The sequence below is a fragment of the Aricia agestis genome, chromosome 12, assembly GCF_905147365.1.
Source record: "Aricia agestis chromosome 12, ilAriAges1.1, whole genome shotgun sequence".
Lineage (NCBI taxonomy): Eukaryota > Metazoa > Arthropoda > Insecta > Lepidoptera > Lycaenidae > Aricia > Aricia agestis.
Genome location: NC_056417.1, coordinates 9,287,334 through 9,311,322, shown reverse-complemented (window position 1 = coordinate 9,311,322; position 23,989 = coordinate 9,287,334). Strand labels below are relative to the sequence as shown.

At 35.7% G+C, this 23,989-nt stretch overlaps 1 long non-coding RNA gene across 1 annotated transcript; it reads right to left on the bottom strand.

Annotated features, from left to right (window-relative positions):
• Window positions 1-1,276: 1,276 nt before the first annotated feature.
• Window positions 1,277-20,764, bottom strand: LOC121732655. The gene is made up of 5 exons (XR_006036416.1): window positions 20,641-20,764; window positions 17,150-17,154; window positions 13,676-13,678; window positions 7,970-7,975; window positions 1,277-1,287 (listed from the first exon to the last, which is right to left on the bottom strand). It is a non-coding gene; the product is annotated as an uncharacterized LOC121732655 (long non-coding RNA).
• Window positions 20,765-23,989: the final 3,225 nt, after the last annotated feature.

Genomic DNA, 23,989 nt, shown 5'->3' with positions numbered 1-23,989 from the left:
TAGGTTAGGATTGAACATTCTTTATTACACAAAAAATTGAAAATCACTTACGAGAAATACATTTTGTGACAAAGTTATAAGTAATTTAAAATATTTTACAATCGTTTATTCGGCAGGTTTTTAAATATATATGTTTAATTTTTAATGTAGTTCAGAAGACAATTACCATTTATTTAAATACCTCGGATGCTACGTGTACGTTTAAAAATCTAGCGACGCGCACTCCTCGAAATCATATGCATCAATCGATATAGGAATTAGGATCCTTACTAATCTTTAGTCCAAAGGGTGTTAAATAAATATAATCCATATTAAATATACACGTGAATAACATTAAACTCTACATTTTCTTTACAGTTCAAACATAGAGACACATAATTACATCGAACAAACTTGTACTCCGTTGTCACTCATATACAAAGCTGGCCCGACCTCGAACGGCTAAGACAGCGGTCCGCAACCCTGTGGTCGCGAAAGATATTTATGGGGTCGCCAAAAAATTCAACAAGGTCCTGTAATCTATACTAATATTATAAATGCGAAAGTGTGTCTGTCTGTCCGTCTGTCTGTCTGTCTGTCTGTCTGTTACCCCCTCATGCTCAAACCGCTGAACCGATTTTGCTGAAATTTGGCATGGAGATACTTTGAGACCCGGGAAAGGACATAGGATACTTTTTATCCCGGAAAATGTACGGTTCCCGCGCGATAAACGAAATTTGGCGCAACACAGTTGCGGGCATCGTCTAGTTTAATTATAAATCCAAAATAAATAAACTCTTCAATATAAATAATTTACGAAACAAAAACAGCTATCGTTACCTGAACCAACCATTGCACTTGTTAACTGTGATTTTTTTCTGGGGTCGCTCATAACTCTTTTTTTTTAATTTTTGGGTCGCAATATCAAAAAGGTTGCGGACCGCTGGGCTAAGACACCACTCATCGTAATGAGAATGCATAAGACGCAGCTTCGTTATCCACAGTCAGAAGCCGAACTTCCTCAATCACCCTGAGTGTATGTACTTTATATTGAACAGATTAAACGTGAGAAAGAAATACACGGGAGAGTTAAGGTGCCTAAACTTTTGAAGACGTCAAGTCTCGAACTCGAAACTCGAAAGTGATTTTCTTGTTTGTTTATTCTTTAATCGGAAGTTTTCGGTAAGTTATTAAAAATCCGTTGGAGGACTGGTGATAACGTTGAGCATTAAATTGAAATTTGAAAAAAAAGGATATTCTTTTAGGTCAGGTTCTAGTCACTTGCGAGTCTTTCTTATATTATACGAGCTTTTGCCCAAGGCTTCGCTCGCGTTAAGAAGTATTATTATATACAAACTTTCATCCCCTATTTTAGCCCCTTGGGGTTGGAATTTATCAAAATTCTTTCTTAGCGTATGCCTTCGTCCTAACATCTACCTGCATGCAAGATTTCAGCCCGATCCGTCCAGTGGTTTGGGCTGTGCGTTGATTGGGCTGACCTTTGAGTATATATATGCTTTGGCATGAATGGGCCGGCTCGACCGGAGAAATACCACGTTCTCACAGAAAACCGGCGTGAAACAGCGCTTGCATGCTAAATTCGTTTATTGCACGGGAACCGTACATTTTTTGGGATAAAAAGTATGCAATGCCCTTTCCAGGGTAAGTATCTCCATACCGTACCATTTACATGGTAGACCCATGCTTCGGCACGAATGGGCCGGCACGATCAGAAATACCACGGGCTCGCAGAAAACCGGCGTAAAAAGCCGGCAACGCACCTGCAGCTCTTCTGATGTTGCGAGTGTCCATGGGCGACGGAAGTTGCTTTCCATCAGGTGACCCGTTTGCTCGTTTGCCCCCTTATTTCATAAAAAAAAAACAAATTTGAGCAAAATCGGTTCAGACTTCAGAGGTTTAGGCGTGAAGAGCAAGCAGATAGTCAGACACTCTTTCTCATTTATATTATTAGTATGGATTCGGGTATTCCGGCTAAAGCGCAGGTAGGTTGTGGTGGTTTTGAGTTGCATGAGCCTTCACAAATAGATTCGCGGAGACTGAGGCGCCTGTGATGCTACAAAAGGCCACGTTCGACTTCAAAGCACATATTTTAATTCTCAACCGTCTGCTAATACAAATATGACCCACAAATGCTTGAAGGCGTCACGATTTGAATTGTATGGTATCAAAATTTCATAGTATTTATAAATAAAAATAAAAAAATAAAAACAAAATATAACAAGACTTTTTTTAAAGAATTAGATTAGCTGTAATTAAATGAAGGGTTTGAGAGAGGGTGTGCGGGGCATAAGTTCCTTTATTTTAAGTTAAGTAGTTAATAATATTCGTCTCTAAATGCGGCTGTAAAAGTACTATTCAAAAATTTCAGTATGACCTACCGAAAAAAAACCCAATTACATACACTACAACAGATTTAAACAATGCTTAATTAAACAATAATTACAAGTTATTTGTATGCGAACAGAATTTACATTCCGAACATGAATTCCACTTATGTGTTCTTAATTAATTTTTCAAAAATTTCAATTTTTGCATGTGACGTGTGTGACAGTAACTGTTTTTGTCTTTCCAATAGAATATATTTTGATTGACGTGGCATGCAGAACGCTTCGTGTATTTTTTGGTGGAAACTCACTAGACCAAACAATAGGCAATCGAAATATCAATTTGCGTTTTATCTCGCTTTATTCTAAATTACTATTTCATTTTTTTTTGAGTCTGCTTCATATTGTGATAGTTTTCAGTATTTGTCGCATTATTATTGTAGACTTAGGGCCTGTTTCACCACTTTCTGATAAAGTTCCGAATAGGCTAATCACAACTTTTTTGACAAATTTTCCATACTTGATCTGTCAAGTTAATTGGTGGATAGCCTATTCCTCACTGATCAGGAAGTGGTGAAACAGACCCTAAGTGTCTAAATACACTATGCCGAATTTCCGCGGCGGAAGTTCGGCTTGATAACGCCTGCAATGTATTTTAAATTACCGATGACACACCATGTCGATTTCGATCGAATTCCATCGCATTATATCGTATGCGTTTGACATTGCTGACGTAATCATGCGTAATTTCCGTCGCGGAAATTCGGCATAGTGTGTTTAGACAAGAAACGCTCGCAACTGCGTCTTCCGGGATAAAAAGTATCCTACGTCCTTTCGCATTTATAATATAAGTATGGATTAAAATACGCAAAATTAGGATCAGTAGACATCATAGGAACAACAAAATTTTCTATTTGATCTAAAGTGGCCCAACCAAAGATGATCGAAATTATAATAAAGCAGTCTAGCAAAATCCCCAAGTACTATAAGCATAGGACAATAAAACACGAGGATTTCAATTCTTTTCAGAAACAGGACTCAGCGGGATGAAAAATATCTTAACATATGCAATCATTTTACACCACTCCAGTGCATATCTGTAGCTGAAGCGTGACAAACGCACAGAATAAACAGCAACTTTCCGCTTTGTGACGAAAGTATGTAGTGCGATCGACCTTATTACAACTCCATAGGGTTTAAAGTGTAATATGTAAGTGCGCTCGCCTACCCAATATCCGTCGTCGTGTATTCAGCCGCGAAGTTAAAGCAGACGATTGTCTAGCTAGCGCGATAACACAACTCTCCTCGCGTGGAACTATTTCACACTGGTATATTCCTTTTTGTTCGGGAATTGTTGGGGATACTCGTTTTGTAGTTGACATTTTGCTTTACGTTGAAGTATTTGAATGTTAGCGGCTAGCGCGTGGAACACGGTGAAGGTACGAAAAGGTTTTCTTCTTATAACTAGTCTTATCTTCGCTGTATGCGATGGGACCGCTCCATGTTGGCCAACGAGGGACCAATAATGGCCTATGATCGACATTCATTGTGCAATCACACAAACAGCTTCACAATCATAGAGCCTATCCATTATGGGATAATTTTAACAGGGACCTTTAGGTAAATACTGCAGCCAGTACGAATATTTGGCCTACCCATAAGAGCATACACTCGATGAGAAATATTATATATATATAAGATCGGCAGCTTAAAACAATATATAATATGCTCTCAATTAAATTACATTTATGTTTATCTGATATCTGTTTCAATTTTGCAGAAATCGTACCATCACGTTATGTTACAGGTGTATGAACCGGCTGCAGCGCGGCCAACCACTAAAGCCACGTGCAGGCTGCGAAGCCACCCTATACCTGTGCAGTAGCCCGTACCAATATTATCAATTGCTAAATGTTAGTTTATATTTGACAATGTTGCGAAAATTAAGCTGAAAAACCAAAAAAAGTCCCGGCGAATGTGTAAGAAATGAGACAAGAGGAAGCATATTTTACAAAAAAAGAGGGGATTCTTGAGCATTTTTACTTAGATCACGAAAAGTACTAATTACAGGCTTAAGAATTTTTTACTTCAAAAAAGAATAGTAAGAGAAAGTGTTTTCATTATTTTACTGGATTAAGCTATTCATGTAGTTTAATAAAGTGTCATAACTGCTCTATTTCAATTGCTAATAAGTTTTGTTTTTCAGCATCTCAGTAGTATTATATAAGTTTAAAAATCTACATAAAGCTATATATAAAATATGTAAAGGAAAAGCAGGAACACATTTTCCGTATTAGAGCTTTTATGGTGATTTTCTACCTACGATGAGGAGGTGGCGGAAAATAACAGCTATAAAAGCTAAGAACAAAGTGCATACTAAGCTTTTTTTATGGAATGTGATAAATGAATGATTGCACTAATATAAATTTTAATAAAAGTACCAATGAGTTTCGTGTTAAAAAACTGCAAGATATAAGACGAATAATAAAATCGGCCAAGTGCGAGTTGCGCTCGCTCACAAAGGGTTCCGTATTATTATAGAGCAAAAATAGGAAAAAAATAGTTTTTTGTATGTCCCCCTTAATTATTTATTTTATTTAAATTGTAATATTATTTATTAAAATATTAATACAGCTAAATATTTTGTGAACGTTTCAGGTGCCTACCTATTGTCATTATTGATACCGAGCAAAAAATGTTTAAAAAATCACTTTTGTCCCCCCCCCCTAAATATATAATTTATTTTGTTTTTAGTACTTGTTGTTATAGCGGCAAGTGGCAACAGAAATACATAACCTGTGAAAATTTCAACTCTTTAGCTATTACCGTTCTTGAGTTACAGCCTGGAGACAGACGGGCAGATGGACAGACGGACAGACATCGATGTCTCCTTAATAGGGTCCCGTTTTTATCCTAGGTACGGAACCCTTAAAAAATCTGTACTAATATTACACATGCGAAAGTTGTATATCCGTCTGTTTCTGCCTCGTGAAAATGTTTTAAACCCCTAGAAAAGGCATAAGAAAGCATAACTGAAAATATATATAGCACGATTTCGTAGGATAATCTAATTTTGCACAAGGAAGTTCCAAAATTGTCTAGCATTTTAATAACTGTATATTACATAAATCATTATTGTTTTGGGATACTTTTATGCTGAAACAAAACCACTTTAATAAACACTTTAACAAACTAAAATACTTCTAAAAGTGTATACCATATTGTATGGAGATTGGAGATACATTGTATACTGTTACTCATCCTAAAATGGTCAGGAGTACGATATTGATTTTGGCGAAAATAGCCGCGACCGAAATATCGAAGCGGGGCAGGAACCGTATATATTATACTTTAATAACATCCCTGTCTACTGTGAAACCTAAAATAGTATCGTGATACATGATGTGAATTTAAATTTTCTTAAATGAAAGTTTATTCGTTATGAAGTTGACTGAATTTCATTTTTTGATTCGATACCGAAAAAAACATTTGATTTAGGGCCTGTTACACCACTTAACGATAAGTGCCCTTAGATTATTAACATATCAAACAGATAAACTGAATTATAATATTAGAAAAACAAAGTCAAAATTCGCAGCTTGAAATATTTTATGCTTCGTTTTATGTCATTAATAATAATAATTGTCCTCATGCAATGAAGTTCTTTCATACCAAAAAGTTAATATACCTAACGGAATAGAGAAACAAAGGCCTGAGCAAGAGAGATGTCACTATCTGTAACACTGCGTGGTAAAAAGAGACGTGTGATACATGACAGCAGCGCTCTTTTTTTGACGTCCAGTCGGCACGTGCCGCACGTTGACAATTTAATCTCATAGAAATCATGTTCAATCATGCTTGTGTAAGTGAATACGTACACATATTTTTACACACAGATGAAACCAATTTCGGTTTCGTTTGACAGCTCGAGATTGTTGCTCTATTCCGCTAGGTATATTAACTTTATGATTCGAACAGAGCCGGCTCTGCCAAGTTCATAGTTGTAACATGTTGAAAAATTTCAAAACCACTCGCAAAGCTCTTAAGACATTAAGCTGGAACAAGACAATATGTGTGCATGTTAAAAGATGATAAGGAACTCGGGGGGAGTTGAGAGCCGAGAAAATCCTTCCAACTAATTACATTGTAACACGTCCAAACTTTTGGGTCAACCAAACTTCGCCTTAGTGGGGCTTAGTATTTTTGTTCAAACTGACAAAACAGATTTCTTTAATGTTTATCCACTAACTGAAACACTGGTGCCTCATTATCACTAGCTGAATTGTGGTTTTGTTTTCGCTACAAATTTTATTTCGCGACAATTATGTCAGTATACATTAAGTGGTCTTAAAATATCAGCCTTCTTCCGCCTGTATTCTGGTACTTTTAAACCGACATAAATACAGCTTTAATTCAGTCAGAAGACGAAGTACAATAATAATAACAATAATTAGCAATAATAAGGTTAAATACAAAGCGAGAAATACGCGTTACAAAAAAAATTTAATGATTCTTCCCATGTGTGTTAATTTGGACATTCATTTATTTTTATCTCCTATGTTTCATTAAACTTTTCATGCCATAAGTACAGGAAAAAAATTGCACGTAGCTCGGGGGATTTTTCGTCGTAATAAATTATAATGCAGATTTTTGACTTTGCTCCATGCCTATATACTTCTCCTTTCCAAAACATCTCATATTATTATGTACATTGTACACTCTAGATATTATGATTTCATGGAAAGGGACAATTTTGTCCCTCATGAGTTAAGAGTGCACCTGACCCTAACTTGACTACATACTTATACCTAGATCTCAAAATCTGTAAGGTCTAGAAAACTGATTTTTGACACAAGTAACTTCAGTTCCTGAAGATTTAATGCTCAAGACGAAAACACGATTACTGAAAAAATGCTCGATAGTTTCTTTTTTAGTCACATTTTTGCTTGGATCTTCGAAGTTTGCTGACTTTTCTTTAATATTTTTTAATATCTAAAAAGGCATTGATAAAACCTAAATTTTGCTCAAAACACTTTTTTCATAATCATTATAGTTCGTCTTTTATTCAAATAAAACTAACTTGGCGATGATTCTGCGCCGTCCTTTTTCACCTAGCATATGAAAGACGTGCGTGAGTGTGAAGAGAGGAAGACGATGTTTGATTTTTGGAGTCAGGAACGCTCTTAAAACACAGTTGTAACGAGCATAAAGTAAACCAACTAAGCACAAAGCAAACAAATCTTCACAGCACTCACAAGTTCATTTACATTCCTGAATCAAAATATCGTAATTATTTAGAGACTGCTTTCTGGAATTTAAAACGCTCTCCCTCGGGTTGTTAGTTCACCTGTAAAGTGGATTGTGGCCTTATTTCGTATTCCTCACACAATATCAATCTCAACTTCTTACTCCATAAAGTGTGGATTTTTGCTACATTCCTTGCCGCCTTAAATGTTACAAAATTGTTGGTTTCAAAGTATTTTTTTAAAGGTAAATAAAACCTTTCAGTGTTATTTTGTAACGCTTATAACTTTTATTTGTCCATGATAGACGATGGACCAACACAAGTGACTAAGAACACAATAAAGAGGGCGTCTGTTTTCTTCTATAAATACCTCGTTGTTATTAGGATTCAAAACTCAAACTAAGTACTGCACTGTAGAAATACCAAGTTCAAAAAATATTTCCATAAGTGTAGATCGAAAACTCTGATAATAATATCCTCTCATATTATTTATAATATGAATGTTAATAACTAATAAGTAATAAACAAAATAATGGTTTAATGGAGCACAGGTTTTATGTAGGTCATTATCTTTCATACAACAAAGAGATGAGTCTGAGCTTTTATTTTAAAAACACAAACACTAATGGCTATGTATTGTTGTTGTTGTATTAATATGGCTTTGAATGTATCACTAATTAGACCATTTTAAGCGGGCTCTACACTAATAGATCTTTATTATCATAAAACTACCAAAACTACTAGTTTTCAGACTATACTAATTATTAGTTTGTGAAGCACCTCTCGGTTTGAAGTTTAAACCTCTACGGTCTTACTACAAAAGATTTGAACACATGTTGAACAGTTGATTAGATAAAAAATCAGGACACAATGGTCTCAAAACAACAGCTGTTCAATAGATGTTTAAATCTTTTGTGGTAAGACCGTAAGTGATTAAGATTGCTGGAGTTTCAAGTTAAAAAGAACTACATACTAATACCAAAAATTAGGAACAAGTGCTACAAACATAAATGTACCGAAAATAAGAAATAAATATCCACAAGCACTAGTCATTTTCATTTCAGAAATAAAATAATAAATTTAAAGTTAAAATCCGCGAACATTTTAGTAAAAATCCATAAGCTCTAAAGTAATTTATGTGCTGTAGTTTATCGAAGACCGTTAATTCAGGTCGCCAAGTTTTTTTTTTATACTCTACTTAGTGATTTACTGTCGCCACACTTTCAGTGTTTCCAAAATTTCAAGAAGGAAAGGCACAATAATTAATACCTCTTAATATTTAAAAACACAAGTTTAACTACATACTTAAATATTTTAGAGTAATATTATGATTTATGTTTGAGAACAAGTAACTGTTACCTATTCTGGCTATCGTCTGGAGTCTCAGGACATGAAATAGTTATTTTTACAGCAAAGTTGGTGATTCCTGCACTATATAATTTATTTGAAGAGTGGTTACCAGCATCTAGCATAGCTACTAGTAGAAGGTACAAAATGCTAGTACATACAAATAAAATCTCCAAAAAGTAACATTTCAATAACATAATATTGTGAAATGTGAGGTATATTTTTGGCGTATTATGATTACTAGAGATCGCCCAATGGTCGAAATTCGACCTTAATTTCAACGACATTAGGACTACTACCTATATTTTGTAAAAAAATATTGACTTTATCATATTTTTTTCAACTCTCGTCTCTGGGACTCAGCTGATCTCAGACTGGGCGTGTAAGCATTGTCTAATAGTATCTAAGATTCAATAAAAAAAACTATAATCCATTTTCAATTTGGTAACTTGTTGTCAACAGACTTCAACTATAAATAAAAGAGTATATTCGTATGCATAGGCTTGTCAATCAAAAATCTGTCATTTTTCCTTGTGTGTGTGTTGTCGTGTGTGTAATGTTTTATTTGTTAAAAAAATGTATGATAAAAGCATAATTTCAAAATAATATTAGCTCGATGCACTCCTTTTCCATATAAACTATAACTGTGCAAAATTTCATTCACCTACGTTTCCTCATTTTTCGTCAAAAGGGATACAAAGTTTTTGGCTCACGTATTAATATGTAGATTAAGGTCTTTATTTATTTCATTATACTTTACGATTTGAAACATCTTTGAAGCTACGGAGCGTCAAGGAAGCCGAAGTGAGTTCATAATCTTGTGATCTCGCTGGGAGGCGCGTGGAGCCCCCGGAATATCTTAACCTAGGTTTTGATGAAATTGTTGCTGTTACGTAAGTCAAATACAAGGGTAGAACGTTTATATTTTAACTACAAAGGTATTTAAACACTGTCACGTAGGAAGTAAGGTTAGACGGCAGAAATATTATGAAGTTATTAGAATCTTTCAGCAGCAGTGAAAAGAGTTGGTAATGGACCTCGGAAATGTTTATTATTCATCTATTTTATATGTTAAAATATGACAAAAGCGTTATTATAAAAAGCGATATTAAATAAGTATAAGATTTTTGTCAAACAGGTTTGCTACGAGTATATTTAATATTTTTAAAATTGAAACTGCATAAGAATACAATATTCCAATTTTAAAACAAGCTATTTAAACATCGAACGTGCTCCAACGATCGTCGTATCAATAGCATCACAAAATGGCAGAATATCAAAAAAATACTTTCCCAATAACCCCATTTCCGTAATTCACAAGATAATCTCTGAATTTCATATAATATCGATACATTCGAAACGCAATAAAATCGATTATCGAGTCGAGTCGAGTCACATTTGCGTCCCAATCATACATCAGCCCTGATCCGACGCGAGTTTCTTATTTATTCTTTTTCTTCGATAAGTACCTAATTTTGCGAATTTCAAATCTCCCGGATTGACTACAGTAATCTCTGATATCAATTACGTATGGGTAAAATAGCTCCCCGTTTCTTTATTTTCTAAGCTTGTTTTGCTAGGTAGTCGAAATTAATAACGAATTAAATTGAAAGTTAATTACAGAGTAAAAGTTGCGTTAAAGCCACGCACAAATAAATTCAACAAAGAAACGTCCCTAAATTTCATTACCGCAAACATTCATTGAATCCAATCAATACGAAAATATTTCAGTCAAAGAAAAGCCCACGGCAATAGGAGAAACGGAAATCAAAAACGGAACAACTAATTTATATAGAAAGAAGGTCAGGAAAGCCTTATCCATTACCGACTCCTGATTTGTCACGGTAGCTGATTCATTAGACGGGCATTAATCTTCTGCCTCTAGACCGTTCTGGAATATTCCTTTATAGTCTGAGAGCCACGAGATACAGGCTAGAGTCTCAAGGTAGGAATTTAATTAACCTAAATTTGTCGTTTTGCTTCCGTAGGCCTGCACAAAGACACACGTTAATAAATATTGCAAACTCGTATACGACGTACAGTCGACAGACGTGTACACTGTTCAAGATAAAGTAAGTTACAATTAAATTTTGATAACGACCTACATAATGATCCTAATTTCTGTAATAACTCAGAATACTTTTCATATTTATTTCTCGCTAGTTATACTTAGGGATTGGATTTCTTTGGACTCCTCAATGGCAAAAATATCTTTGGCAAATGGCTTCGCAAGAAGATTGAATTGAATCTTTTTTTAAATTCAAACTTGATTATGAGTATTTAAATAAAATTTGTGTTTTTTAGGGTTCCGTACCCAAAGGGTAAAAACGGGACCCTATTACTAAGACTTCGTTGTCTGTCCGTCTGTCCGTCCGTCTGTTTGTCTGTCTGTCTGTCTCCAGGCTGTATCTCAAGAACTACTATAGCTAGACCTCTGAAATTTTCACAGATTGTGTATATCTGTTGCTGCTATAACAACAAATACTAAAAACAAAATAAAGTTAATATTTAAGGGGGGCTCCCATACAAGAAACGTGATTTTTTTGGCATTTTATGCTCGTAATCAATAACGGTAACAGCTAGGCACTTGAAATTTTCACAAAATCCTTAATTATAATTATACTTAATGATAAATAATAATTTTATAATAAAATAAAAAATTAAGAGAGGCTCCGATGTAAAAAACGCAATTTTTGGCGTATTTTTGCTCCGAACACTTCGTGAGTTAGTCCGACTCGCACTTGGCCGATTTTTTACGCTTCCTATTACTAAAAAAGTAAATTGGTTGCGGAAAAACGAATCTGCTGACAAATCAGTAAAAGCTCTCAAAATTATTTACTATCATTACTGTAGAAGAACTGACAGGTACCATTTCCTGTTATTCTCTTCCGGGTTGATATTGTGGGCGACCAAATTATACGTCTAGCAGATTCGCCGGGTCCCAGACAGGCACTTACAGTACGTCAAAAGAATTGCGTACGGAGGATTGAAATATTACGTTATGGATAATAGCATGAAATGTTTATCTCGCTGCAAGAATTCGCGTTTTGTTCATCACTGCTTCATTTATATTTCAACTGACGATGAATTCTGACGCTACATTGTGTATTTAAATTTTTAACGTTTTAACATTGACGTTTTTGCGTATGAAATAAAAATAACATTTTTATTAAACTGTTACAAATTAAGAACGAGTTAATTTTTGTTGTGTTTGTTTTGACAGATTTTTGTGGAAGAATGCTGAAAGTAATAACAATTTTATATTATCATTTTTCCATGAGTTAGTTAAATATCGCCTTTATTTGTTTATGTTACTTTCCATTAAGGTCGTAGTTTTAGATCATTTTATTGTATTTAAAATAGGCACAACACACAATATGTAATACAGATTTCTTAATGTCTCCTTCTACGCCTTATAAGGTTTTATTTTGTAACCGAAACTATTCCAAATACATATTCACTACTCGGTATCAAATAGCCCTCCCCTAGCTATTAAAAGTACTTAAGTCTGAGCACGTCGTGTCACACAAAAAGTATAAAAGTAACTACACTTTTTGCGTCGATGGCAAAAGAAAATCATAAGTAACTGTGCCCGGGGGCATGAGGCATATAATGCAATTACGTTACGTGAATTACGTCGTGGGGAGTTAGGAGGGGAGAGAGGGGGGACATAACTTCCTTATCCCTGAGTACCTGGATCCCAATTATTGGGGTTTTTGAAGAAATCCTTTGAATCTTTGCAATATACGTCTCGGTTTTGTCGTATTTCGTTATCGTCTTGATATCATTCTTATTCGAATTGCGATGAAAGATTAAAATTGTTTCTCATTTGCAAAAGTTCGTACATGTTTGTTGCTTAACGAAAAGCTTCTGAATGGAATTAGACCGAAGATCTATACGTACGTAGTAGCTAGGACTCAAGGTAAAGCATAGGATAATTTTTTTCCCGAAAAAATAAACTTTTCGTGGGATACTAATAACTTAATAACTAGGTTTTGCGGGTATAATATTCGTAGAATCTAAAAAAAAGGCCAGTATAGAGTGCTACTTTTTAAACGGTTTCAACTTACGTTAACAAAGTGGAGTGTTAATCGATCGTTAAGAATTTAACCGATAGTTTATTTAATTCGGTGAATTTAGCACACGTTAAAGGCACTTTACTGCTGCCCGCCAGCCATTGGCTGTAGTATTTATGGTTTACTCATTAACTGCAGCTGCAATTACACTCATCCGATTTATAGAGATTTAATCAGAGTTTAAATCAACGTTTAAAAATACTTGCGAGGGTCAGCTCACGGGCGTTACGATGCATTTTTAAATGAGTCATTATTTGCAACAGGCAACCCGACACCATAAGAGGGAAATTGTCAACTCATCTTGAGTAGGTAATAAAGTTAAGTTTTGAATGGCTTACAAAAATGCATTGTATTACATCAAAGCGTTACTTTGCAACGTAAACTGAGCCTAATATATCTGATATACTAAGGACGTAGAATTTAAAAAGATGTTAAAAAGTAATTTTACACCGAGACTCAACGTCACGCGGTATTTTAAGGAAGAATTCAATAATTTTAAACTTATATTCCTATCCTAGGACGCAAAGTATCCAGAGATGCATAAACTAAATTTTATGAAAATAAATCCAGCGTTTATAAGAAGAGCTTACAGTACACTTTTCGCATTCAATATTACAAACATAGCGAAAATATAAACGTACAATTTTGCAATACCTTCCGTTGGCTACGTTCGTGTGATAAACTGACTGAAACTTTTAGGATAACACACTGGTATAGAATGACAAATCCGCTTGCGGTGTCGGGGGCACGAATCTCGACGCGCTTCGGTTTGCGACTCGAGAATCTACAGTTGCGGTGAACGAAGCCCTATACGAATACTCATCCTTTAAAATATGCAAAAAGTAATATGCTGAGTATAGACGACGAATGGGATTATCATCTACCATAGGATCAGATGATGAATATTGCACACTTTGTTCCATTGTTTATTACGTATAAAACCTCCATGATTCAGTAGCTTAGAGCGTGGCTCTTGATTCGCAAGTCTTAGGTTCGATCGGGAAAAAGATGACGTTGAAAATCGTCGAATTATCTGATGAGAAAGAACGTTGGATGCAAAAATTTGGTCCTGCGCTACTGGGCTATAACATTAAGAGGAGTCCACACCGCCGTTTTTCCATACAAACGCTGTCCCCTGTTTCCTCCCTGGATAATGTCGGTAGAGTTATGATTTTTTTCCTGAATATCTATGGCCACTATTAGCATGTCCCTATGTTTTCTTTTTTTTCATAATTTTATTATTAAAAAAGATGTGAACGTCCAAAAACCTTTTGGGTTTTTGGACGTTCACATCTTTTTTAATGGCCAGATTTTCCTCTGTGTTCAAACACCCAGAAAACAAAACTGGCTAGAATATACAAAAAAAACAAAAGCTCGAGCTGTGTTCCTATGAACACAGCTCAAGCCATGTTTTATTTCTTAATGAAAATAGTACTTAAATCGGTTAAGTTTTGGAGAAGGAATCAGCGGACAACTAATCGAAGATTTTCTGTTCTTTTATTAGAACTTTTTTCGTGTTGTCTCTATCGCGCTCTGCGGTGGGAGACTTGAGATTGGTGAGACAGCAATACATTTTCAAATACCTATTTTCAATTTCTCTCGCCCCTGGTGTATCCTCTTAAAGGAAGAAAAAGTGCTCTTGTGTACTACGTACTTACCGAGGCACTATAAGTCGCAACTATAAGTTAGCTGATCTTGTTTTAATAAAACTGGCCCCCGAGATCGAGACCGGTGAGGAAGGCAATATTGTTGTCTCAATGAAGAATTGAATCTGAATCAGCTGACATCTTAAACAGACTGAATCAGTCGATTCAAATTTGGTCACCTCGGTCCACCTTACGTCACGGACCATTTGTAGCTTACCCTATCAATCCACGTAATATCCTCACATAAATCTTCTTAATCAGAACAGACGTACCGTAGATTATCTAAATACGTTCCATACTATGTAATTTGCATGCATCATACATAATGCACAATCAAATCTGCGTGCAGTATAATGTGATGGAAGCTCGAACAAGACGATACTATCGGTGTTGCCAACTCTATATTAAAGAAAGTACTGAAATTTAATTTTCATCGCAAAGAGTTTAAAAATTTAAAAAGCCAGTAAAGTATCGGACAACTTCAATATAAATTTGAATGAACTTAAATATAATATAGGTACCTTTTAAACTTTAATTTTTCTACTGATAACTAAGCAATAAAAATATGTATTTATCGGTAATAATATATTAACGATAAACAATTCTCCATTATAAGACCATCCACTAAATTTTCAACTAAAGCGGGTAAAACCACTAAATTGGTAGAACTACGAAGCTAGTAACACTGGCAACACATCGGAAAGCGATTGAATCGCGCTAATCGTTGTGATTGTTCGCCGCTTGCAAACCTTACAGTTTAATAAGCAACTGCAAAGCGACGGATTTAATTAACTCTCTAGGTAAAACAGTCCGTTGAAGGTAGTTAGTAATTCATTAAATGTTGTAATTAAGTGCTATCTTAGTACTGAAGCCTGGTTATGTTTATCCTTAAATAATATAAACATATTATCATATTATGTAACGTATTTAACTATGCAGAATCCGCAGTCTTCTTTTGTCAAGTTACTTTTTCAATATGGCAGAAAAGGCTAGGTATATTTTGTACAATCGATGAGTAATCTATTAGGTGGTCTAGTGGTACAGAGCGCGGCTCTTGACTCGGAGGTCGTGGGTTCGATTCCCGCGTTGGAAACATGTTATTTCCAAGTTTGGTTAGGACAATGCAGGCTGATCACCTGATTGTCTGACAAGTAAGATGATCCATGCGTCGGATGTAAAAAGTCGGTCCTGCGCCTGATTTCTCGCCGGTCGTGTCGGTCTTCCGCCCCACTGGGTTATGAGAGTAAAGGAATAGAGAGATAGATGTACTGCGCACTCACTTGGGCACTATAAAATTACTCCTGCGTAGCTGGCCTGGTTTCAATGAAACCGGCCACTGTCACCGAAACCGATGTGGGAGCTATTATTAGGTACTCATCGATTATTATACAAAACTAGACGTACCGCGCGGCTTCGCCCGCGTAAATTATATATTTCACAGACAAATTAGTCCACAAAAAATAGCCTATGATCCATCACGTGGTCTACTTCTTATCTGTGCCAACGCATATCGTTTTTTTTATAATATTTGTTTGCACTACCCAGCATAATATGACATACTAGCAGCCGATATGACACACTCGTACCACGTCAAACGTACAAATTTAGAGACCTCTTCTGAGTCGGCCTACTCTTTAGTTCTGTTTACTCTGCCTGAGTTCTACGTAATCGTACCATTATCAAATACCGAAATACCGAACGTATTCGAATGTCAAATGTATCTGCCAATAACTTTTGACAGTTCCGTATTGTGTCTGTGTTCCGTAATGTGTACCTATTCCGTTTGTTAATCGGTAACGTAACGATATCGTACAATTAATACTAACCTCTCTGAAGGTGAATTAAGTACCGTAAAAACGACCACAGTAAAAACGATGTAAGTTTATAATTTGTAATGTAATTTTGTTTTAGTTAAAACCATTCATTCATCTATTCATTCCAAAACCTAGAAGCTGATCAATAATTACAACATACAATACGACTCGTTAGCGAAATCATTCATTGATTCATTACTCAAGAAGAAGGATTGAATTCGAAAATCAAAAAGTGCGATTGACATACACAAACACAGAGGAATTACTTTCCAGCGTACATGCCCATAGTATTTACCTCGGATTTTGCTACAGTGATCCTTATGTCGTTATAATAATGCTCCGATAACGGTAAAATAAACCTGAACGTTCTGTACTCGTATCAACAATAAACTCCCACTTAACCCCCGGGATTAAAATTCTCATTTCATATCAATTTAGTTGAACGAACGAACGAATGAAATTAACATGTTTATTTAAATTAGAGGGGGCGTACGCAAAGTGTGCAAGATTGATGGCGAAAGGATTACTTAGTACGTTCGACGTTGTTAGCATTCTGTTGCGCTGTTTGCAACACGAGCAACAGAATGTATTGTTGATTTACGCTCTTACAAATAAAAATATGTTAAGTGCATACAGACGCAAATGTTTTGTACTTGTCAACAAACATTGTTTAGCTACTTAGCTTATTGTTTTATACAATATCTATCAAACCACTTTATGAAAAATATAAATAGTTATTACTTAAATATAATAGTTCGACGAAAAGAGATTTCCGTTGCCCACGAACATAATATACAACTCTAGCAATCGCGAGTGCGTTTTCGATATTTTAAGAGGAAATACAGGTTTTCAGGAGAATGTATAGCGTCCGAGTTGAATGATTTCGAAATTTGAAAGTGTTTACAAACTAAACAGTTTATACAGATTTAAGATATCCCCAATGGACTTAAGAGAGCAAACAGTGGACGATTAAAAAACTTCTTCCCCGGCGTCGGATAACTAATTTAAACGCTAGCTTGTTGAGGATTTTTGTAAAAAAAAATGATAAATTAGTGTGGCTGCAGCTTAATAAAAGTAGTAGATAAACAAGCAAATTGTTTTCATTTTAATTACTAACCAACGCTTTCAACAAACATGCAATATTTTATGTTTTCTAAATAAGTTAACGTTGTGGAAGCACAATCAAAGCTTCTATAATAATTGCTGTAATAACATCTCGGCAATGTTACTTTAAGTAAATAATAATTAGTACTTTTATAGTTGCTTTAATAACAGTTTTTTAAAAACAATTGCTTGAAATCTTGCTTTGTGTAAATAGAAGTAACAAAAGAATTGTAGAAACTTTTAAAAGGTAAAGAGTGATTAACATTAATTTAAATGTAACGGAACAGCACGCCGGTGAAGGAAATCATTATGTACACGTTATTTCACTCACTTCATTCAGTAATATAAAGGTAATCGCATATTTATCAGCACGCACGCGTCGAACGCGCCGCTTTTTAGAATTCGTTGTATGAAATGATATTAAACCTCACACATTCGTCCGCACCATACGCGCCGCATTTCGTGTATTATGCGGTGTGAGAGAATAAATGTACGATCCGCTTAAAGGTATAGTATAGGTAAAGGTTAGTTTCCGACTTTCAGAAACGAATCGTCACCGTATAGGCCGCCGTACGGGCCGTAAGTACGTGGACGCCGAGTCGTGAGCGCGTAAACGGCGCGCCGTAAGCGAGGACCGAGCCCGAGGCGAGGCGATAACGTTTTCGGTTAGAGAGCGTTGCAATACCTATTGCAACGCTCTCTAATCGAAAACGTTTATATTATTAGATTCATACTAATAAAACAAACAAATTCATGCAAATTTAAGTATATATTTAGATTCATACAAATAAAACACCCCGCACTCCCTTGTGCCAAAATTCGTTTATCGCCTGGAACCGTACGTTTTTTCGGGATAAAAAGTATCATCTGTCCTTTCCCGGGACTCAAAGTATCTCTATACTAAATCTCAGCAAAATCAGTTCAGCGGTTTGGACGTGATGAGGTTGGAGAGACAGACAGACACACTTTCACATTTATAATATTAGTATGGAAGTATGGATTACACAAATAACACTAAACTCAAGGCGATACGGTTACGATGCGTTTCCGAGTTTTTTTTTTTACTTATTTAAAGGGACTTAAAGTACCTAAAATTATAAAGTATTCTAGCAGCTTCAGAATATGCCAATATTACATCTCATTAATTTAAAATTAAAAATCAGCTGTTCTCTTAAGTTTGCGTTCCGGGAACCCTCCATCAATCGGTGATAGATATCATCCCGCACACCACATTCCTCGCAGTTGGACGACTCCACTTTCCTCATTAAAAATCCAAAACTATTTCAAGGGGTGTGCCCGGATCGCAGTCTACATGCAGTGACTATGTTTTGCTGCCTACTTAAATTAGAGACCATGGTATACGAAGAGGCTCACTCTGAATGGTTTTATACCATATCCCCTTGTGTTTAGATTGCGTTTGCGAGTTGTTGTGTGCTATGACCCTTACTCGTCCAGTCCGAGAGATGTCCTTTAAAATGTAGATTCAAAATGTGCACGTATTTTAGTTGAATATTTCATAGATGTTCTCCTTGAAGTACTTTGTCTGCTGGATAATGACTTATTACAAATGTAACGAAGTAAGTTTTCTCCGTTCGTATTCGAGTTCGCGAGATGGTAGAATATTCTGACTTTATTTCTAACATACCTATTTATTAAATTTAAAATCGCTCTGATCTAATTTAAATTTTTATATAACTTAAACAAAACAAAGAGATTAATTAAGGTGTTAATAATAATGTTATGCAATTAACTGTTATTGGTAAAGTGCTTCTAAATATCAAGACTAGTTATATTATTTAAACAATATATTCATACGTCCATACTTATTTATAAATGTGAAAGTGTGTCTGACTGTCTGTCTGTGCTTAAGCGTTAAGAGATCTTCACGTTTAAACCACTGAACCGATTTTGGTAAAATTAAATATGGAGATACTTTAAGTCCTGGGAAAGGACATAAAATACTTTCATCCCGGAAAAGTTTAAGATTCATACATGATAATCGACTTTTTGTTGAATGGAGTTGCGGTTGTTATCTAGTTTATGTTGTATATATTTAAGGAAGTTCGCTTGATAGAAGGTATGCCGCAGTAACGCCTACACAGCCTGCAACATGTCCTCGTTAAAGAAACGCGTGGGTTCAAAGGTGATGAATGCGAGATGTTCAGAAAAACATGTATATATTGTTGTTTTAATGGCATACTTTGTTTTCTTAAGTAAAAATAGTATAGATGGGCAAAGTTCTAAACGATCAAGCTCCATCAAAGAGTATTTAGAAATAAAATATATATATTTTATGGCATACTTACTTTTATATATTAGGGTCAATTCGACAAAAATTGAAGACGAAAGTGAATAGTGTGAACATAGCTATTGCGTAAGACGTCATGCAATTCTGTCAATTCCATACAAATTTAGAAATTCATCTACTATCGCACTGCTGTCTGAATTGAACCTAATAACACAAGACAAAGATTTAGAGAAGTTCCAATATATATATTACGATCGTAGTACGTCTACTTACAAAAAAATACTATGAATTGTCCATACGCTCAACAAAAAATCACTTAATCGACGTCATTTATTCTGCTCTCTCAAGCCACTATTGTCCTTAATACCTACAAAATAGGAGCTGAGATGGCGTAGCTACCCACTCCACACATCAGCGGATGGACGATTGATTGAATAGGGTTAGTTTAAAAGCCAGAGAGTAACACAGGTTAATGTTGATCCCGAAACACAGTCCCGCAGGAAATCAAAGTAAACCTGCCTTCCAATATTTACGTGTGAGCTATGGCGCTGGATTTTATCTAATTTACTTAAAATGTGAGGAAGAATAAAATACATGTACATTTGTAGATGTATTCCCGTAGTGGTGGAGCGAGAGTAGTCAGAGTTTCGAATCAGAATAATTATGGTTGACACCACAAAGGTACTTATAAATATTAATGTATTTTAGAATTCAGTTTTGTGACTATAATTGAGGTATACCTTCTATAGTTAATTATAGTGTTCTATTGTTAGGTACCACTTAATATTTCATCATATTATTCTCATGTTAATTTACACTGCGTCAGTCCGTTTTACTTATGTCGCAGTCATCTGGTTTAATCTGTGATTCGATTGAATGACTAGCGCATTCATTGAATAACACCATTCAATTGAATTACTAAAATACAACTCGGCAAGACGTTGACTGTGATATTTAACGTCTTGACTAAAAGTCATATCTAAGTGAAGTCGTTAAATGGCATGTTACTTTTTTAAGTAGCCGTTGACGAGGTAAATCGGTAAATCCACGCTGTCACAATATTATTTGATTACAAATAAAGCACTTTAAAGTAAATTTAATGCACAAAATATCAACAGAGTGCTATAAGCTGTGCCAGCTGTTTGACGCCATATTTGTTTTAGTGACCACTAGCGCCGTAGTGGGAAAAAAAATGAAATTCGTTAAATCACCTGACTGATTTTATGTTCGCTATCATCAAAGAGCTATGTTACAAGTCGCTAACTAGTTGGACGTTGAGTGACGAGCATTCAATCGACGCTCGGCCGAGTCATTCAATTGAATGGTATCATTAAATTAATGCGCTAGTCATTTAATCGAATCGCAGATTGAACCAGATGACTGCGACATATACATACTTTGAAGAAATAAACATTTCAAAGCTATATCCATACTAATTTTATAAATGTGAAATTGTATCTGTCTGTCTGTCTGTTACCTCTTCACGCTTAAACCGCTGAATCGATTTTGCTGAATTCTGTATCGAGATACTTTAGGCCCAGAGATAGGATACTATTTATCCCGGAAAATGTACGGTTCCCATGCGATAAATGAATTTTGGCGCAACAGAGTTGCGGGCGTCATCTAGTTACTTATGATATGAAAATATTAATAATAACGGTACAAAAATAAGAAGTTTTATCACAACGTTAGTTAAGTTCCACCTCAGTGCAGCGCAGTGGTGAGTTGAAAACAGGTGCAACCTTCAAATATCGCTTTATCAAAGGAAAACTTTGCACTCGAATTAATTAAGTACTTGAATATAAATATTTAATATTATAACTCCATCCCGGCTGCTTATTCTTCTGTTATTATTCAAATTAAACTGTGGCTTAGCGCTCTTACAGACGAACGGCACGTGTCGGCGGCAGTCGACGGCAGCCGTTGTCAGTTTATGACGCTTGCAGGGGGCCTACCACGACCTTTCCTAAAACGATCATGTTTCCAGAACACTTTGTTGTAAGATTACAATAACATTACCGTACTCACTTTTTAAACATAATTTTACTAAAAACCAGTAAAAATGCAAAACATTGTTAAATCTGCTGAGAAATATCAACTTTTTTAAGATCGCTAGCTTGACGTTAAAGTAATAAATGCTTATCTGTCAAACGGTGTCGCTTAGTAGAGGTGGTGGTAGGCCCCCAGTTGTGACGTACTGCCCAAAGGTAAGTGTCCACAGGTCGGTATCGTACGCAACGGACGTCTTACATCAAACGGATATTTTTTTCACAGTACATCCGCTGAAACGGCAGCGTACGGATTACCGAATAGACTAGTAAATAAATGCTCAAAAGGGAGGTGTGGATGAAAAAGTGGAAAGCAGAAATTTTGACTTAGGAACTTTCTTTGACAAATTTGAAGAAAAACATATACTGGCTAGCAGGTAAATCGTACCCTGTCGATACAGTGGACGTACAGTAAAAAAAATTATCCGTTTGAAGCGAGACGTCCGTTGCGTACCGATATGTGGACGCTAACCTTTACGCGTTACGTCACAACTGAACTGTCGACGGCTGCCGTCGACTGCCGCCGACACGTGGCATCGTCTGCCATCGACTGCCGTCGACGCGTGCCGCCGACACGTGCCGTTCGTCTGTAAGCGCTCAATAATCAAGTAATATGCCATTTATGAATAAAAAAGTTGTAATTCATTGATCTAGTTTCATCCCAGAATTATCAAAAATTATACTTAAAAGTAAACAAAACCAATTAAAATGCAATAATGATTTGATTTCTAATCTAATAAATAAAACGCAAAAGATTTAATACGGCGAATTATATTGGTTTTAAATATAATTCACAGCGGACCAAGTGGAGTTAAACGCTTCAACAAACTTTTATTTGAATCAAATCATCTGATTTCACGGGAAACTTCTGTAACCAATAAAGAAAATTTACCTTCGATATTTCATTAGCCATTAAACGGAAAGGTACATCGCGAAAAGGGTTCCGTCGGCCGGCAAAATACTCTTCTGCGGGTTAACGAAGTTTTTTTGTTCAAATACTTGGTCATATGGGAGCGCGCCGCAAAAAAGACTATTCAGAGCAAAACTTGAACGTGAAAACCGGTCGATTCGAATTCGAACTTACCGTGGGTAGGTCCCGGGCGGTTTGGACCTGCCTGATAACCTCTCGATATTAACGTGACTCACAATTGTTACGATATAATGTAATTATGCTAATGGCCGCCTCCATGGTGATATAACGCGAATATGGAAACTAACATTTCCCATGGCTCTCGTAAAGTTTCAATTACGGTACAATATCAAAGAGGCTTTTTTGTATGTTTCAAGGTTCTATGCGGTACTACGAGGTCTATTCGTGAGGGATGAAGTAACAAAGTAATTAGTATTTTGCAGTGTCATTTTCATAATGAACTATCACGTGTAGCGCCGTAGACTGTCGTAGCTAAGTCGTAGCGATTCGTAGCGTGACGTAGCACTGCTACGAAGTGCTACGAATTTGCTACAGCATGGATTCTATTTTTTTTTTACTGGTTTATTTACTGGTCTGGTTTTAGTCACTGGTTCACCATAGCGGCGGAACCAGTCGCCGCTGCCACCAAAATGTATACAGCTATTTAGACTCACATGTAGGCTTAGCATGGTCACCATAGAAGCGGTTTCTTTCTACGGAAGAATAGACAAACTTAAGTGCCAAATTGGCATAGGTTATCCGCCATTTTATCACTAAAATCTGTCAGTTTGTCGATTCTTTCCCGTTTCTAATGTTGTTATGCTAAGGTCTTTTTTTATAATATAATATCATAGGCTAAGGTGACCGTTTGGTTGTACTATATATTTTCGTTAATAATCACATCATAAGTGAGACTTAGTTCAGTCAAAGTTGTAAGAAACAAGTGACCGCGTGCGATTACAGCTGAGTGCGCAATAATATATCAGTTACGATACATAGTTATATTTTAAAAAAACATCGCTTCTTAACGACTTGGTTAGAGATCAAACTTTTTACGCCAGGAATACATACGCGACAAACGCCGCAAAAAAACTAATGCAAAAGATACTTTACAAAATTTTCGTAGTCTCTTTAAATAGGTAACTCCTTCCAACAAAGAGCTCAGAATAAAAGTAATGTAGCCTAAATTTAGTGCGACACTACGTAAGTTTACGAGAGAGGACATAA